Consider the following 18741-nt stretch of genomic DNA (forward strand, 5'->3'; position numbering starts at 1 on the left):
AGTGCAGTCTGTCCTTTCTACTCAGCAGATTTGCAAAGTCTAAACATTGGCTCATTGTAAGTTAGCAAGGTACACGCTATATAGTACTATTCTTCTTTGTATGCCTGACCTATACTACCATACACATAACATATTACAGGAGGGTGTGTGCCTTGACTCTGCTGATGCTAAACAAAGAGGTCACATGTCATGTAACACTCTAGTTCTCTGATAGATATAGATAGAAACAACTGTGATTATGGCAGGCTGGGTATCTGTAAAAAGGTCCCTGGCTGAACCCCTTCTCTGCCTTTTCACACAACTAGGTATTTGTGAGCTAACGCCCATCCTTTATAGCGATCTCTCCAATTTCCCCAGGTCAGGTTTAGAATCTCCTTTTCTTGTCGGTGGGCCCTATCGATAATCTCCTTTAAACCTTCCAATTGAAGTGTTTTAAGACCTCCCAGTTATTTCACTTGTCTATTTAGGCTGAAGCTTTTCAGAACAGTAACTGTCTTTTACAATGTATGTGTAGAATAGGGGGCTCCAATCTTAATTAGTTGCTACTTTAATACAAATAACAAATAATAATAAGATATGAGGAGAGAGAAGTAGGGAAGGAAACAGATCTGAAACTTTTCCTCTACAATAGAATGTCAAATGGGAAATTATAGCTTGACTGTTATTTAGAGATAAGGGCAAACAGAAATAAATAGGAAAGGGAGGCAGAAATGACATCAGATTCCTGTCTTCCCATTGGATACATCTCTGGAATGTATGATAACCTTATACCATAAAGGTCATGTGACATCATACCCCAGGAGTCAGGAGTTAATTTAGCAGCAAACGCCAGTGTATTCTCCTAAATAGGGAAACGACAGGAGCAGATAGGGTTTCACCAAGCACTGTGTTTACGGGTTACCTCAGCAAAGCAAAACAGGCTGATCGCACTTCCAGCTTCTCCAGCTGAGTTGCTCGTCCCTACCTTTGCCAAGCCAGCCTGGTTGGTGGGCCTCCCTTCTGCTATCATGTCACCACTGCACGGATCAGGGCTGGACGGTGAGTTTCAATGCCAGTGAGGATACTCTAAGCTTTCCGCTCAGTAGAATGATTGTGGAGCCTGCATTTCCCCTCACAACCCTGCCAATGCTCTAAGACCCTGACCTGGAAGAGCAGCAGCAGCTTCCTCTCATGGGCTGAGTACAGCTGGGGCTTAAATGATGGCTCTGATCTCCCCAAACTGATGTCACCGGTTCAGGATTGATTTCAGCTACTGACCAGCACCCATTACCCCTTGGGGAAGCATTATTAGCTAAATGAATTAATAATAAATAAGAAAACAACTATTCTAATTTATTCCTTTTTCTGGGCTGTCCAGTGCCACCTGCTTTCTCTGTGTTTGTCTTTTAGATTGCAAGCTCTTTGGGGTAGGGATTTTTGCTGTGTTTGTGTTTTGCACAGAGCCAAGCATGATGCTGTCCATGCTTAACCAGTAACTGATAATCAGTGAGCCAGTGCTTGATCCTGTGCACACAATCTGCATATAAAATATGTCCCCTGCCCCAAAGGGCTGACAACCTAATGTTCAGACAAACCGTGTGGTACGGACACATGAAATGCACTGGATGACAGCTCCAACTCATCACAGGGCAGATGTCATTGATAGATCATCCCGCCAAGGCAGCTAAATAGAAGAGAGAAACAAAACAAAGTAACATTTGAAAAAGGAAATTGTAAAGGACTCTGATCTAGCTTTGTGTTTCTAGTGAGCCCATCAGTGGAGTATCTGGGCAATGCCTCCTCTCAAAGCTCCAGTTGCTTTGGGTATCTTTTACTCCTAGGCAGTGACCTGATTCAAGCACTGATGACTCTGAAGTGACAACAGGTCTGCTGCTAGGTCACGAGCCATCTCATCCACTCTATCCAATCTCCTCTCCTCAAGTCATTCCCAGTGCCTTACTTGGTCACAGCTGTAGATCGCAGAGTGCAGCTGGTCTCTGGCCTGACTGCTGATTCTGGTTACCCAATCCACTGCAGGTGCTTGGACCCAGGGGACAGCCTTACTCAAATGCTTGCCAGTTAGATTTTTCTGGCTTCCTGTCCCAGAGCTTGGCTTAACTCAGGGTAGGAAATCTCCAGCAAGTCCCAGGGCTAAAGCAGATAGAGCAGAGCTTTGAGACTTAAGGTTGCCTGAAGTCAGTCTTGTTGGGGCAAATCTCCCCAGTCATTCTCTAGAGCTAGCGTTAGGGAGAGAGACTGAGACAAGAGTGAGCAGTGTGGTGAGCCCAGCAACTGGGCAAGCACACCACAAATTCTAAGTGGCAAACTGCCCCTTTAATCAGCACAAAACTATTGTTATTGGCACTGAAATCTGCTGTTAAAAAAACACCCACACACTGTAATCAAAAACCTTGGAAGTGAGGCAAGATTGTAGTTTACCAGTCACTGAAACCATCACAGATCAGAGGAGAGTGGGGGAGTTTTTAGGGCAGAGAATCCCGTTCCCACAATGGACCCTGTATTTCACATGTGATTCTTGCCATGCTATCTGTTGCACCATACAGATCCCCAGCATTGGGGTTGGTAATGCAGGTCTGCAAATTACAGTTTAGATTCTGTTCTTTAAAAAGTCTCCCAGTCCTAGGGTTTATCTGGGATTGCATTTGTCTGGGAACATGGGGCTTCCAACCTGCCCTTACAACCTCAGCATGGACTACAAAATGAAAGCACTTAGAGCAGAGGACTGGAAGTTTGCACTCAAGTTTCTAGTCCCAGCTGGCAATTACCATGGGTTTACACTTAGAGGCGAAGTCTGGTAGGCAGGATTCCTAAATCCTAATCCTGGCTCAATCACTGACCTGCTGTTTGGATTTAAGCAAGTCATCATCTATGCCTCAGTTTCCCCATCTGTAAAATTGAGAGAACAACAATTACCTATCTTCTAGGAGGTTGTGAGTCTTCCTTAACTGCTATTTAGAGAATGCTTAGAGATCCTTGCATGAAAAGGCAAAGTATTATTGTTATAAATCTACACTCCCTTCAACCAAACACCAGGCTATCAAAACTAAAGATGCTCCCTGTTTTTCCTCTGTTGTGAACTCAAGCACTTGGGAGTGATTAGACTATTTTTAATGAGAAGAAAATCTCAGTATTTTTCTTAGCTGCTATAGGCTTTTTCCCCCCGGCCCTCTTTCCAAGTGACATGAGTGTAGCAACTATTGTTTCCCTAGTATAATTCAGAACTGAATAAATATGCAGTTTAATCAATGACTAGGGAAACAGCATTGGGAAACTGTTTCTAACCCTGCGGATGTGGCAAGATCCACCTTTAAGGCAATAAAGTGATCAGTAATGTTAGGGTCACCTTCTGCCTCAGATATTCTTCCTCAAGTAGACTAATGATGGGCACATAGGGAGTTCAGTAACCAGAGTGTAAAAGTCCTTTTAATGAGAATGCAGAATTTTCGGGGGTCATACAAAAGTAACAACCCTCCTCTCACCTGGCCTGTTCCTGGCTTGTGCTGTGCAAACTGGGGCTATTTGAGGAAGAGAATTGGTGAGCCTTTTATCTTTGTTTGTCTTAATTTGAATATAGATTATCAGGTCACACATTAAGTGACTTCACTGAGTCCCCTCTTTATCCCATTGCTGCACAATAAAAATATGATTTGACACAACCAGACTTTGCTCAGGAGGGTTCAGAGACTGGATTAGTGGGGTGTCTGCAGATTAGGATTTAGGTTCAATGGTAGATTTGCATTTAAGGAGTGTCCCACAACTGGAATAGCAGGCGGTGTCGGGGGCAGGAGGGAAGGGTATTGCACAAAGTCTGTCCATGGTAACCCGGCCTGTGAACAGCATTTTCCATTTCACACTTTCAGGTGGCAGGAGCTATTCTAATAGGTTTCATATATATGACATTGGTATGAGAATCACAGTCAATCTGGTTAATCTCTCTGTTCTGACGGAGCCCTCTATATTTTGGATTTACTCTATAGAATAATTACATTTTAAAAACCTTCTCAGTCTTTTGGCTCTCTTATGAAACCACAAGGGGCCATTTGAGGCCACTTCCTTTACTATCTGTCCCCAGAAAAATCGCACTGAATCATGGAGGCTGGGAGGAGAAGGGCCCACTTCCCTTAGGATTCAGAGATAAAGATTTCAGCCCATATTCAGGAGAGGTCATTAAGCAATTTGGACTCTGCCTTTTGTTTTGATTCCATGAGTTGGGATAAAGATCTTGGCGATGGAGCAGTTGTGTGTGCTACGCGAGGGTGGGGAGGGCGGCGGGGGAAGAAAGAAGCAGCTGGTCTGAATTTTCCCACTGTGAGGTGGGTTCACCAAAGGACTCATTTGTTTGTGTGGCCTTCAAATCCAGCGTCATTGTTATGCAACCAGACTGCCAGGAGAATGGCTTCCCTGTCAAGGAGGCTGGGATGGAAATTAGAGAAATGTACCTTCACAAGGCCCTTTCTTGGGTCTGATGCTGATAGTTTTCACATGGACTAGCTCCTCACAGCCCTGACTTTGTGTTGATTGGTACCAATGAGCTCGTTATTGATTCTGGAGGAGAGATTGGGGATGTCGGTGTCAGTTCCACAAAAGGTATCACAGCCACAGAAGGAATTTGGGTTTGAAAAAAGAGCCAGACAGGAGGGGTGGCTTTGCATTTTATATTTCCAGCAGCACTGGGATCTTGAATTCCTATAAAGGGAGCTAATTTAGCAATCAAGACAATGATTCCAAGTAGTTTACAAGTGAAAGGAGTGGAGCCTAGCCCTCATCATATGAGTCACTAGACATGTAGGGCCAGATTCATCGATATGTTAGGGCTACTTTATGCTGGTTTATTGGGTTTATGGATGCTTTGCATCACTGGAGCAATCTGGTCCCTAGTTCAGGTTGCAGTGGCTAACAGCTGCACCCAGCCTCCTCTTACCACACTCTTCCATAAGGGTTTTGTGACAGTTCCCGCAGGATTGGGAAAGGAAACACCGACAGCTTCAGCACTTCAAAGCCTGGGACACGGAATCAGTCAGAACTGTTCTGCCAGGAGAATGCTGCAGCTATTCCTGAAAAGTACAGCTGCTGCCTCTCGCTTTGCAGAGTCTAAGGAGCCAGAGCTGTGCCCTGGAGACAGCTGCTCTCACAAGCAGCCAGGCAGGCAGCCAGCCACATGGGAAGGAGGAAGGCTCCAGTGCAGATTTTGGCTTGTATTGATCCTGTTCTGGAGACCAGTCACACCACATCCAAATACCCAGGATGACAGCCAGAGTTTGAAGAGGAGATCCTGAGCCCCGAGAGCTCCCGTTTGGAGCTCTGTGCTGCAGTTCAGATGCACCCAAACTTTGCCCCAGAAGATGGGCCACTTTGGCAACCTGCTAGGAATATGAACGTCACACCTACTTGGCATGCACTGGAATAATTGAGCACAGAGCAGGAGGGAGTGAAAGTGAGGAGACAATAGAAAAGTCAAGGAGAAAAGGCCCAAGGAGGGCAGCATGCCTCAGGCCCAGTAACATCCACTGGGGTTTTGCATCTCTAGCCCTACAGCATCCCTCTGTCCTCACACATGCAGTTGCTGTCGTTCCTCCAGGCCTTGTGTCACTGTTTACAGGTATAAATGAATGTAATCCCCATGATCCATCAGGGAAGCAGGTTCACCACCTTCATTTTGCAGACGGGAAAAACTACAGAAAGAAGAAATGATTTGCCCAAGCTCACACAGGGGTGCCTGCTATTGAAGAGGTGGTTTCACAACGCAGACTGTCCCGAAGTGATGAGCTCCAGTTTTATCTCTAGCCCAGGGCAGGCAGAATAGATATGAACAGAAACAAGCGGGGGGAGTTCCTTGTTTTGATCTCATTCATCACATCCAGTGTCACTGAACATTTGGAACACGTGACCAGCAATTGAGTGTCCTGTGCTGATATGAGCTCAAAGTCTCATGTGGAAGCCACATAAGAATAACGGTAGCTGTTGCTTATTTTCATTGACTTAACCCTAATTAGACATAGACACAGAAGGAATGTCTTTTCAATCAATATCTGTTAGAGCACATAATAAAACTAAAGAGAGAAATGCCCTAGAAATTGACCTTTTTTAAAAGGAACACATGTTCTGAACCAATCCTATATTTAAACAAACGACACCCTCTTTTATCAAATACACAAGGAAGGAACAGACCCAGGGAAGGAATACTGGTCTTTTGCACAGTTGAATGTCTTTAACTGGTCTTGTCAGTATTTGCTAATTTGGTAACAAACTGTTTGTGTTACCAGCTGTCCTCATTTTCCCAACGTGAAAGGGAGGGCAGCAAAGTTTCTCTTGGAGTTTTCAACAGCTTGCATTAAAATAAAAACACACAGACAATGTATTACCCGTTGCTGGCTTGGCGTGAAAAGGGCCCGTTACCAAATAGGCATGGAGAGCATTCTTCTTACAACCAGGTCAAGCTGAGATGTCAGACAGCCACCCACACTCTGAGACTAGCTGATGCCACAAAGCAAAACCTACTAGCTCTATTCAGAAAGTTAAAAGGCAGAAACCAATGAAAATACACTAACAGTAAAAAAGCATGAAGTATAGAACTCCCTGATTTCTTTTCCTTTCACCTTCATTGTTCAGCTACATCCAGATGTTAGAGAACAATATAACGACTTGACGCACCAGGCTTCCCCATAAAATTGGTATCGACCTCTTTAGGCCTGGTCTATGTAAGCGGCCTTGCATCAACCTGCCTGTGGAAGCGTCTTCACTTAAATTTGGCTCCTGCCGATGTAAGTGCCTCTCTACACCGATTTAGTAACACCACCTCCCTGAGTGGCGTAGAGTCACGGTCGATGTAATTAGGTCGATGCAGTGTCACTGTAGACGCTGCATTGCTTACATCGACTGTTACTGGTATTCAAGAGCCATCCCACAATGCCCTGCACTGACATTACAAATGATACAAGCACTCCTGCTGAGTACGCGCACTGCCAGCAAAAGGGGCCAACTTGTGCCCACGCACAAGCAAGTTAATAACTGTGGTGGCTGGATGCCGACGTAAGTTAGGTCAACATAATTTTGTAGTGTAGAAATGGCCTTAGACACCTAGATTCTAATACCATTGAAAGTGAGCAGATTTACACATTATATTTTGAAAATCTTTCCCTCCACTGGTTTTAGCCCACTGCTACGACTGACAGCACTTTGAGCAAAAGTGTGCTTGAGATGAACCCTTAGTACGACAAAAGGAAAAGGAGTACTTGTGGCACCTTAGAGACTAACCAATTTATTTGAGCATGAGCTTTCGTGAGCTACAGCTCACTTCATCAGATGCATACCGTGGAAACTGTTTCCACGGTATGCATCTGATGAAGTGAGCTGTAGCTCACGAAAGCTCATGCTCAAATAAATTGGTTAGTCTCTAAGGTGCCACAAGTACTCCTTTTCTTTTTGCGAATACAGACTAACACGGCTGTTCCTCTGAAACCTGTCATTATGCAAGGTAGTACGACAAAGCTACTGATGGTTGATAAGTATTATTGGATGCCACACTGCATTCAAACCACTTTTCTGCATGTATCAGTAAACCGAGGGATGAGGCAGTCTGCATTCTTGATTCTGTAATTTGTCTGACAATCCCACATAAGAGAGAAGTTTATTGTTAGACTTACAGGGCTAGAGTTCCAAAATACTGAATGCTTTCTAAGAGTGTAACAGACACATGCATGCTCAGTGCAAACTACTGCATGGGGAATTAGCAGAGGTGCATAGCCTGCTGCCTTGTTCCTCTCCAGATGGGTGGATAGGGTCACTGAGAGCCACAGCTCCCATGGAAAGCCATTGTCTCCTGTGAATAAAAATGGCTAAAGATGAATAGAGGGTTGGGCAACCTTTCTTGCTCTCTCCTTTTGCCTGCCACATTCTCACTAACAAGCCATTCAAAACTTTCTGGCTTGTATTTCAGAGGTATGGCCAACTGTCCTCTGTGGATAACTTGCGAGTCATGGCAGAACTCAGGGGTTTTGGCAACCAACATATGTCATGAACTCTTTGTGGTCAAAGGCCTCTTTTGCATATTCAAGTGAAAATTTACAAATTCCCTGTCTGTCCACACTGGACGTTGCAATCACCTTCACACTGGTGGAAAAAGCAAAAGATGTTGTAGAATCCTGAATCTGATTGGTGTCATCTCTCTGCGAGTATCAGTAGAATAAGTGATGAGCGTTAAGAAGCCATCAGATCTGGAAAAACATGTCATCCCTCCCCAACAGATCCCATTTACAAGAATCTAAAGGACTACTTTGTGTCACAGTCTGGGGAATCATTCTCTCAGATTATAATGGCTGCTTTAATTCAAAGTAGAAATTAAAGAGTTGGAATATATAGTCCACTAAAGCCACTTTGCACTTTTATGCAGTAAAAAATGGCCTCAAACTGGCCAGAGATTCCCATTCTTATAGCCACCTCCTACACCTTCCCACTTGGCACAAAAGGGGAGGAGGAGGGTTGTTCGGGAAGGGGGAGGGGAAGCGGCAGAGAGCACAGTTTGGACATAGCAGAGAATCAGGGCCTCTATCCCTTTCACCCCTTTTCTGTAAGGATAGGGTTTAGCAATGGAACTAAGGAATGTATGGATTCTATCAACTGGATTTTTAATAAACCCATCACCATATTCTCCAGATGCCATATACACAGATAAAAAGGCATCAGTTTCCACCATGATCTTTGCCCCTCCATCACTGATCCAGCTTCTTTCACTAGTTTGTTTTCATTTTGTCTCCAGGAAAGATGCTGCTGAGCATTCCAAATACACCGTTAATGAGAAAGGCCTGTGCAAAGGAATGCATCTTGCAAAGTCTCCTCAAAGTGGTAAGATTCTGGCTCATCATGGTCTCCAGCAGTAGAGAATTTCAGCTGAGAGCCTGCCACTGAAAACACTTGACTCCCAAGAACTTTATTCTGAGATTCATTAGCTACAGCCACAGCTGTTGTGTTGGATCATTAAAGGAGAAGTAGTCTGTGCAATAGCAAGGCCCCAGACATTCACTCTACCTCTTAGTTTGGCCCACTAATTGTGGAAGGCGTTGGGAAGAGTTGCATGCTGGTAAATGGGTGTGAGTCAGAGTTACGTGTTAGTCAGACCAGTTTAGATTCACCCTCAGTTTGGCCCAGAGAATATGTGCTGAAAGAAAGAAGAATCTAAATGAGATGTCACCACTTTATATCACTTGTTTCCATTCTGAAAGACACACTCAGTGCTGCTATTCGGAAAATATTTCCCTCTCTTCCCCTTTGATTTTTTCTTTAAAAAAAAAGCAAAAACCTGTCTGGTGCAGATTTCATTATTGGGTGACTATCAGGTCAGCGCATCAGAACCCATCCTCTGACACAAAACTGGACACACTCACTCGCCCATTATGGTCACCCTACACTCAAAAATATACAGTAAGACACTTCACACACACAGAAACTCCCACATCTGTCCAGGCATACACACACAAACACAAAATGAACACTGAGCAGTAATCTCTGCAGAAAGCTCTCAATTAACTGCATTTTTACTGTTGGCCATTAGCAACTGACTTGAAATAATATTATCTTTCATTGTTCGGGGGGGGGGGGAAAGAATCTGGAAAAAATCTTTAAACCATCATCTTATTTACTTATGTAACGATCGGAGGTCTCACTATTCGGAGACCTCTCAAAGCAGGAATTCTGCACACTTAAGATGTTGTTTACATTCAGTCTGTGTTTTGAATTCGTTGCCCCTTCGTGGCCCCCACTATAATCTCTGAGGTTATTTCCTATTGCTGTCACATTGGCTATGCATTCCTGGGCGTTGAGCAATAGCTTTCCCCCATAGGCAGATGTTATGGAGTTGTAGCAGATTGCTAAATGCTATGGACTTACAGCTCATTGCGCAGGTCAAAATGGAAAAATACCATTACACTTCCGATTATACCTTGAGCCTGAATGAGCTTCATTGATAATTCTGAGTTACTATCTACAGAAATCACAACTTTTTCTGGTGTCTCAAAATTGCAACTAACACGGAGATCATACAAATAATCCTTTGTGCTGATACAGAAACTATTACTGGGAGTTTAATGGCTTTTCATTATGTGCTTGTTATATTTCTATCATAGTAGATTTATATCAGAACCTATGTCAAAATGGCCCAGCCCTAAGAAATTGGAAGGAACTTGCTGGAATTCCAGAACATATTGTGCTATATTGACTGGTCCTGGGTGTGTAGAAATATGTAGAAAAAGTAGAAAACTGAAAGAAGCCCATTTTATATTGGTCGGTAGGGGCATATGTTGGGAAAGAAGGCATTAAACTAATTCTTTTGGGGCCATATGCGGAGTTTTAACTTTGGGATTAGAAACTGATTATGAGTTTTGATATGATTATTACTGGGGTTCTGCCCAGGAGGCAACAAGCTCATGTTGGCCTCAGTGATTTAAACTCAATATTCACCTCCAGAATCATTATACAATTAGTACACAGCATCAGTTCTAGTGTGTGTGTCATACTGTAGAATTAAGTATCCACACACAGTACAATCCATCAAGAAACAAATAATTTATTTCTCTTGCTCCAACTGCCATTCTGGAGAGAATCTAGGATTATTCCAAGACACAAATAATTAACTTGGAATTTAACTGGGATCTTCGCTGGTGAAAATTTAGTACTGCCTCGCATAAATCTATATACTCTGAGTAGCAAGAATAGCCTGAAGAGGACTCTGGATGTTTTTCTGGTTTCAAACCATGGCTATTCTCTGCTGAGATTAACTGGACATGGGAATGAGACGGCAAGAAAATGGCCTATTCTTTGTTTTTTGTCCTGTAGTTCCCATCTGCAGGATTGTAAATGTGGCAATCCTTGTTTCTACTGCTGCTCTGTCGATGAACCTCTATGAGGACTGGCTCCTTTCTCACCTGCAAGATGACTGGAAACAGCAGCGAAATCCTTCTTCCTTAGCACTGTGGCAAATTGCTAGCACAACTATGATGGGTCTCGCTCTCTCTCTTCTTGGGGGCGCAGGTTCAGGGCACTGTTTCTTGCTCCTGAACTGGGGTATTAACTGCCCCACTAGTGTACTGGAGGAGGGGAGGGGAGAGGGAGGGATCCAAGCCCGCGCTCTACTCTGGGTCCCAGTCCAGGGGCCCTAGGGATAGCGGTAACCCCCTGGGCTACTTCCCTCTCCTGCCCCTCAGCTTGTGGGGCTTCCTGTCCTCCCTCTGCACAAACCAGGTGTCCCTTTACCTAGGGTCTTAGTTTTCTTAGCCCACCGTAGCACTTCTCCAAACTCTCTTCTGATTCCCTCCAAACTGCTCTCTGCTCCAACACCAAACCATTCTGCTTCAACTCCTCCTGTCTGATTGAAGCAGGGGGGTTTTATCAGGTGAGTGGCTTCAGGTGCTTTAATTAAACTATAGCAAATTTTCTTCCCTCTACAGGGAATAAGGCTCCCTTCTAACACTCTCCTGCTGCCCTCTGGCCATGCTGTATCACAGCACCTATTAAGTTCTATACATTGTCTGCATTTACAAACACATCCTGTGAGTTAGGTAAATATTATCCTCCTTTTGCAGATGGTTAAACTGAGGCAAAAAGTGGCTTATCCAAGGCCACTGAGGAAAAACAGTGCCAGGGCAGGATTAGAAATGTAGAGTTCCCGAGTCCCAATCCTATGCTCAGCCCACAGTATCTCTCGCCTACCTTTTGGACGGATCCTTGGTATCTGCTTTGTACTTATGAGATTTCAGTCATAATGGCCAGGGAGTTGCCTCACCACTTTCTGACTCAAAGGCTGTGGAGGAAGAGCTGGCTAGCCACTTAAATACATTTGCCTTCCTCATTTCCCTTCCAGTCTGGGGAACTCCCTGATTCTGGCAATGTGTTTATATGCATTTGGATCACCCTAAGTATGGCAATTATAATGAATTGTAAATTTAAAGTAGGGGAGTTCTTCTGAAATGTTTAACATTTAATTGCTTCACTGTGGCTTTGCTGTGTGACTGTCTGCATTAACAAATCCAAGTGCCTCTCATATGCTTTTTGACACAGAGTCCTATCTCCGTATTGTATGAATGAGGCACATCCTTTAGCCTTCTCCATCCAAAAAACTGGACTGTCCTGATTCTTAAGGAATCTGCTGATCTTTTTGGAAGAGGAGGATTATAGAAGAATCTATCCAGGGAAGTCCTAGAGATGCCCAGGGTGTGATTTTAAATGTTGCAAGTGCTGCATAAGGAAATGAGATCTACGTTCCCCACCCACGCTGCTTCTTGGTCTGCTTCAGCAAAGTTGGCCATCCCCATGTGGATAATATTCCATGTGGAAATTGATCCTTCTCTTTACATAATAATCCTTCTTTGCAGCCAAGGCCTGCCCTGTCCTACCTTGTTGCTTTCCCCTGAGTCTTCTCCTATGTTCCTGGCTTCACACTCTCTGAGTTCGCAGGCCTCCCAATTTCCTGCTTTCAGGGAGTGACTGCAGCCTACTTCCCTGAAGCCCCCTTCTGTTGCCAGCTACCTGGCTTTATACAGGACTCAACAGTTCCTGTCCAGCTGAGCCTGCTTCCAATTAGTTCCTTGCTCCCTGGCTCTTCCTCCAGGTGCACGCTGTGGAGTTAGTTGGCCTGCCGGGCCATCTTAACCCCTTCCAGTCCTATGTGGGGTAGACACTCCATCACAGTTAGTTAAAAGAGTCATCCAAATTATTCTTACATGTTGATACAGTGTCAATCTACCAAAAGCAGGACAGCTCAACACCGTGGAGATGTACAGAAGTAACGAATGGATTTAGGGGCATAGGCCCCATTGAAATCTCTCTCCCTTTTCTTCCTACATTCTCTCTCTCTCTCTTTCTAAATATATTTCCTATTAATGCAACATCCTAAAACCTAGTTCTTAGACTCAAATCTATGGCAGAAGATATGGCCTGCAACCACACTATCTTGGCCTTGTCAGATATCACCATTAGCCATACCATATGATCTCGTCTGATATCAGAAGTTAAGTAGCATTGGATGAGACTTCCAAGGAACACTCCAGAGTCTCAGAAAGTGGTATTGGTAACTTAGGCCTGGTCTACACTACACAGGGTTGACATAAACTACCTTGTATCGAAATGTGGAAGTGTTCTCACTTAAATTTGTCTTCTGCTGATGTAAGTGCTTCTCTACGCCAATTAAGACCACGTCTACGCGTACAGCGCTGCAGCATGTGTGGTGAAGATGGTCTATGCTGACAGGAGAGAGCTCTCCTGTTGGCATAAAAAGACCATCCCTGCGAGCGGCATAAGCACAGCACTGTGTATACCAGCGCTTATGTCAATGTAACTTATGTCGCTCCGGGGGTGGAATATTTACACTGCAAGAGACAAAAGTTTTGCCGACATAGGCAGTAGTGTAAATGTAGCCCCAGTAAAAGCACCTCATCAACATAGCATCAGTGCAGACACTGCATTGCTTATGTCAATTGTTCCAAGCTTTCAGGAGCTGTCCCCCAATGCCCCACACTGACAATACAATTGATACAAGAACTCCTGGTGAGGACATGCACCGCTGACACAAGGAGCCAAGTGTGCATGCACACAAGCGATTTGATAACTGCGCTGGCTGTATGCTGACATAAGTTAGGTCAACACAATTGTGTAGTGTATACATGGCCTCAGTAGATGCACTTCCCTCTGACTCAGAAGCTGCTGAAAGGATTGCTGCACATTTAAGGCCAGATTCAGACTTGCAGGCACAGGGTGGTACAAACTTCATCCCCTGCCTCCACAGGAACATCCTTGCTAGAAGGGATCCACCTGTGTGAATCACAAATAGCTGTACCCTCATTGTCTTTCTTCAGGTCGGTTTGGCTGAGGAAGGGCAGCATTAAAATCCCTGGAGGTTGTCTGGGAAAAGCCCTGAATAAGGGCATCTCCAAGCTGGCCTACTCCCATCCTTTCTCTCTACTGGCAAGCACTACAAACTTGATAGGCTGCACTGTACAGTTCCAGCCCAATCCTCACAGGCAGCTTGCACCATTGAGCCCCCATTTCCAGCAGACTCTCTGTAGCCAGAGGCCAATGAATGAATCTTGCCCTTGGTCTGTAAAGTACACTGTGATGAAGAAAGCCAAGATATTATTATTGATCACCTCTTAAATCACTCTGCTATCAGAGTGTAAATAGCGAGCTGGAGTGCTAATTAATGTCATGCTGTTGAAGTTAGCTCAGATTTGCAGGGTAAATTTATGTATTTATTTCTTCTACTTTTAAAGATACAATTATAGGGCCCCATCCAGAGCTAATTAGGCCTTTTAGTAATTCAGTGGCTAAAGTCCGTAAAATACACTGCATGGAACCGTGGCCCTCTCCATTTAATCAACTAGTCATAAGGACTTAATCCATACTGAGTTGCATCAGGAGAAGGGCGGAAGGAATATGCAATGAATAAAATCCTTCTGCTTTCCCTAGGTACTTAACGTGGCCAGGGCTGGGAAATCCCTGTGTAACCTTTTCACTCTGATTTACTGAATCAGTTAACGTAAACCAGTGAGCCGTTGTAAGTTGGAGTGTCTCGCCTGGAGGTTCTAAAAACAATGGACCAGTTCCTGGCCTTTGGCTCACTCCCTTTGTGCCACTCCACTAAACTACCAAAGAGATTAAAATGACCCTGTGAGGTAAAGGGTTCTGTATATCCAGTCACAAAAGACATTTCAAATTTGAAAATGAAATATATAACGTGTTAAAAGTATTAGAAAGACTGCATGTTTCCAATTCCTAGAACTGATGATTTTTTATTATATTAACCTCAAATAATCATGTTCTGAATAATACAGACTGACAGTTATAAGGGGTGGTGGTGAGAGAAACGTGCAGAGACTTTTATAGTCTGCAGCATCTTAATAATTTTCTTGGCATGATAAAAATACTCACCATTGGATCTTAGACTACCTGGCACCATAATCCTGCCAGTATAGCAGGACTGTATAATAGAATTTATTGGTTGTACACTTTCCATAAAACCCCACCTTTTAGTTATCAGCTTATCTAAAATGGCGATGGCATTCCTTGAAAAGAAAATGTCACCTTTTCTTCTCCCCTTTAATTTGGTCTCATTGGACTCTCCCTCTCAAACTGATTTGCAGCCATGCTAGACACACAATCTTGTAAGATATCCAATCATATAGGGCACACAGCCATGTAGGATAGCCCCATAATGCCACAATTTCACAAAAGTAAGTTATGTAAAATACACGACAATGTAAGATTCTCAAAGCCTTTCAGGAAGTATCTCCATGCATAGAATCAAGGGTATTACCCATATGTAACTTCTGCAGGACAACTATCTATGTTTTAGGTTCCATGAAGGGGTAAGCACTATACAGTATATTATGAATGTTTCCTTCTATTTCACCTGCTTTTGATATGCATTGAAATATCATACTATCTACTATAAGAATAAACTTTACTTGCATGTTTAAGGGAAAAACGAGGTAACCTAGGACACAAATTATTAAATGAAATTTGCGTTACACCCCCAATCAGGCTGATGCCCTCATTGTTTTGGGCACTGTAAAAACACTGAATAAGAGAAAGTCTCCTGCTCCCATTATATGCAAATCTACATAGATTTACCGCCCCCCTAGGTCTGGTAACCTACATCGCTCATGAATAACCACTATTCTGTAAGATATGGTAAAACACAGACCTATGATAACATGTTCTGGCCATATTTGGATCATAACTGGAATTTTTGCATATTCTCCATCACGAATATATATGCTTGAATATATCATGCACAAGGAGCTTGTGCAGGATAGTGCTGGAAGCAGGAAGAGGAAGCTGAGATGTAATATTAGAAGAGGCATTGGAGACACTCTCTCAGCTCTAGATCTTGCAGTTTAGTTTGGCAATCTTTCAACACATTCATTACAGGAAAAGTCTGTATTAATGCATTAAACTCTTCTCAACTGGACAATCCTCCTGACCAGCACCACAGACATTCCAGTGAGTGGCTGGCACTGGGGTTAAGGCACTGGACTGGAACCTAAAGTGATGGTTCAGACTTTTGGTATGACCTTGGGCAAGTCACTTATTCTCTCCATACCTCACTTCCCCCAGTTGTAAAATGGGGATAATAAAACTTAATCCCAGGGGAGTTGAAAGGTGTTAAATGTATTAATGTTTGTGAGGCACAGATACAAATGTGATAAGGCCCGTATAAGAAACATAGACTAATTACTTGCATTTCACCAAAACCATCAATGGAAAATAGAATTAAAACATGATCTGAATTCTTCAGACAACAGGGAACACACACTTCTTCATCCAAGAAACTGACCTGTCCTCATTCATAAGGAATCTGCTGATCTTTTTGGATTATATTATATTATTATTATTTTATTATTCTATAGAAGAATCTGTCTGGAACAGTCCTAGTCCAAAAGAGTGGTGTCCAGGATGTGATTTGAAACATCATGCAGAAGAAATGGTGTGACTGCTGCACAAGAAAGGGACTGTAACTCCGACCAGCTATGTAAGCACACGGTGATGCCACACCGTGGTCAGCCAAATGCACCTATTCAATTCCTCTCTTCTTTCACCGATAAGAATGACCTGGTTGTCTTGTGAAAAACTGCTGGTATAATTTGGTGTCTTCAATGACCGTGAAACGACTGGTTTCGACAAAGATAAGAGGAGGTTGATGTTTGAGGCTGTTCTGAGTGAGGGATCCAGCAGGGGAAAAGGCTTAGGGCTGGGATTGGGAGAAAGGGAATGACAGGTTTCAGAGGAACAGCCGTGTTAGTCTGTATTCGCAAAAAGAAAAGGAGTACTTGTGGTACCTTAGAGACTAACCAATTTATTTGAGCATGAGCTTTCGTGAGCTACAGCTCACTTCATCAGATGTATACCGTGGAAACTGCAGCAGACTTTATATACACACAGAGAATATGAAACAATACCTCCTCCCACCCCACTGTCCTGCTGGTAATAGCTTATCTAAAGTGATCAACAGGTGGGCCATTTCCAGCACAAATCCAGGTTTTCTCACCCTCCACCCCCCCACACAAATTCACTCTCCTGCTGGTGCTAGCCCATCCAAAGTGACAACTCTTTACATAATCAAGTCGGGCTATTTCCTGCATAGATCCAGGTTTTCTCACATCCCCCCCACCCCCATACACACACAAACTCACTCTCCTGCTGGTAATAGCTCATCTAAACTGACCACTCTCCAAGTTTAAATCCAAGTTAAACCAGAACATCTTGGGGGGGGGGGTAGGAAAAAACAAGAGGAAACAGGCTACCTTGCATAATGACTTAGCCACTCCCAGTCTCTATTTAAGCCTAAATTAATAGTATCCAATTTGCAAATGAATTCCAATTCAGCAGTTTCTCGCTGGAGTCTGGATTTGAAGTTTTTTTGTTTTAAGATAGCGACCTTCATGTCTGTGATTGCGTGACCAGAGAGATTGAAGTGTTCTCCGACTGGTTTATGAATGTTATAATTCTTGACATCTGATTTGTGTCCATTTATTCTTTTACGTAGAGACTGTCCAGTTTGACCAATGTACATGGCAGAGGGGCATTGCTGGCACATGATGGCATATATCACATTGGTGGATGTGCAGGTGAACGAGCCTCTGATAGTGTGGCTGATGTTATTAGGCCCTGTGATGGTGTCCCCTGAATAGATATGTGGGCACAATTGGCAACGGGCTTTGTTGCAAGGATAAGTTCCTGGGTTAGTGGTTCTGTTGTGTGGTATGTGGTTGTTGGTGAGTATTTGCTTCAGGTTGCGGGGCTGTCTGTAGGCAAGGACTGGCCTGTCTCCCAAGACTTGTGAGAGTGTTGGGTCATCCTTTAGGATAGGTTGTAGATCCTTAATAATGCGTTGGAGGGGTTTTAGTTGGGGGCTGAAGGTGACCGCTAGTGGCGTTCTGTTATTTTCTTTGTTAGGCCTGTCCTGTAGTAGGTAACTTCTGGGAACTCTTCTGGCTCTATCAATCTGTTTCTTTACTTCTGCAGGTGGGTATTGTAGTTGTAAGAAAGCTTGACAGAGATCTTGTAGGTGTTTGTCTCTGTCTGAGGGGTTGGAGCAAATGCGGTTGTATCGCAGAGCTTGGCTGTAGACGATGGATCGTGTGGTGTGGTCAGGGTGAAAGCTGGAGGCATGCAGGTAGGAATAGCGGTCAGTAGGTTTCCGGTATATCCAGACTCCAGCGAGAAACTGCTGAATTGGAATTCATTTGCAAATTGGATACTATTAATTTAGGCTTAAATAGAGACTGGGAGTGGCTAAGTCATTATGCAAGGTAGCCTGTTTCCTCTTGTTTTTTCCTACCCCCCCCCAAGATGTTCTGGTTTAACTTGGATTTAAACTTGGAGAGTGGTCAGTTTAGATGAGCTATTACCAGCAGGAGAGTGAGTTTGTGTGTGTATGGGGGTGGGGGGGATGTGAGAAAACCTGGATCTATGCAGGAAATAGCCCGACTTGATTATGTAAAGAGTTGTCACTTTGGATGGGCTAGCACCAGCAGGAGAGTGAATTTGTGTGGGGGGGTGGAGGGTGAGAAAACCTGGATTTGTGCTGGAAATGGCCCACCTGTTGATCACTTTAGATAAGCTTCAGAGGAACAGCCGTGTTAGTCTGTATTCGCAAAAAGAAAAGGAGTACTTGTGGCACCTTAGAGACTAACCAATTTATTTGAGCATGAGCTTTCGTGAGCTACAGCTCACTTGAAGTGAGCTGTAGCTCAC

The 18741-nt window shown here is 43.8% G+C and overlaps 1 long non-coding RNA gene across 1 annotated transcript; it reads left to right on the plus strand.

Annotated features, from left to right (window-relative positions):
• Positions 1-923: 923 nt before the first annotated feature.
• On the plus strand, positions 924-16947 carry LOC142069666 (uncharacterized). Its single transcript, XR_012665602.1, has 3 exons — positions 924-1038; positions 8756-8841; positions 16395-16947. It is a non-coding gene; the product is annotated as an uncharacterized LOC142069666 (long non-coding RNA).
• Positions 16948-18741: the final 1794 nt, after the last annotated feature.

Source organism: Caretta caretta, chromosome 20, assembly GCF_965140235.1.
Source record: "Caretta caretta isolate rCarCar2 chromosome 20, rCarCar1.hap1, whole genome shotgun sequence".
NCBI lineage: Eukaryota > Metazoa > Chordata > Testudines > Cheloniidae > Caretta > Caretta caretta.